A 1,132-nucleotide genomic window follows, 5' to 3' on the forward strand; every position below is an offset into this window, starting at 1 on the left:
TCAACGAGCTTATGGCGTACCTCAGTGAAGGCTTAGTAGTCGACGGTACGGCAGAATCGTTTGACTTAGTTCAATGGTGGAGGGCACGGGCATTAACTTGGCCAATCCTAACTCGATTGGCAATGGACATATTTTCGATCTAATTCTCCACTATATCATCCGAACAAGCCTTCAGTACTACAGGAAGAATACTTGAAGAGCGCCGGAATGCATTGCAAAGGGATATTGTTGAAGCCTTGGTTTGCATTAAGGATTGGGGTCGGGCCGATCAACGTCTACAGGATACAATTTCGCCGGCAAGCCAAGAATGGATAGATGAATTTAATCGATTAACATTTAATTTTGAAGACGATCCTTCAGCTTCAAATTAAATTGTAAATTTGTAATTTGTAAATATATATTTACTTTTGACATTGTATTTGTAATTGTACAACTTTGTAAGGCCTTGTTTATTTCACCGATTTGAGTTTTCAGTTCTAGGTTTCTACAGTAAAAAGCTTTCAGAAAATGTCATATCTAATTTTTTTCTGCTACAGTGAAAAGCTCTCAGAAAATGTCACATCTCAGCTCGAATTGAAAACTCGAATCCGCGAAGTGAACGAGGCATAAGTTTATAAAATTTGTAATTCGTCACAAAATGATTGCACTCTTTTTTCTTGCCAAGTTTTTATCCCAATTGGGTTTTTCTTAAAAAGATTTTTAACGAGACAATCATGAATTACGAATTTGATATACATCATTAATATACATGATTAATTTATTCAATTGTGTTAATAATGTCTATTGAATGTTGATTTTGATTTTTATATAATTTTAACACAAACTAACTTAATAATTATAAAAATTAAAAAATATTAAAAAAAATTAGGGCTATTCAGGCGGCCCAGCCGGGTTCGAGCAGCCACATATAAGCCCGCGGCCCGTTCAAGGGCATTTTCGGGCTCGGGCGGGCAGCCCGAATTTTTCGGGTGGGTCGGGCTCGGGTTCGGATAACAACTCGATATTTTCATACGGTCACGGCCAGCCCGTCCAAAGTTCCAACACTAGGGCACTATAAGCTACTACTAACGCATAGAACATGTTACAGAATCAGCCATCAGCTTGAAGTTGATTAAATCAATTAAAGGAAGAT

This window comes from Morus notabilis, unplaced genomic scaffold (assembly GCF_000414095.1).
Source record: "Morus notabilis unplaced genomic scaffold, ASM41409v2 Scaffold271, whole genome shotgun sequence".
In the NCBI taxonomy this organism is placed as follows: Eukaryota; Viridiplantae; Streptophyta; class Magnoliopsida; order Rosales; family Moraceae; genus Morus; species Morus notabilis.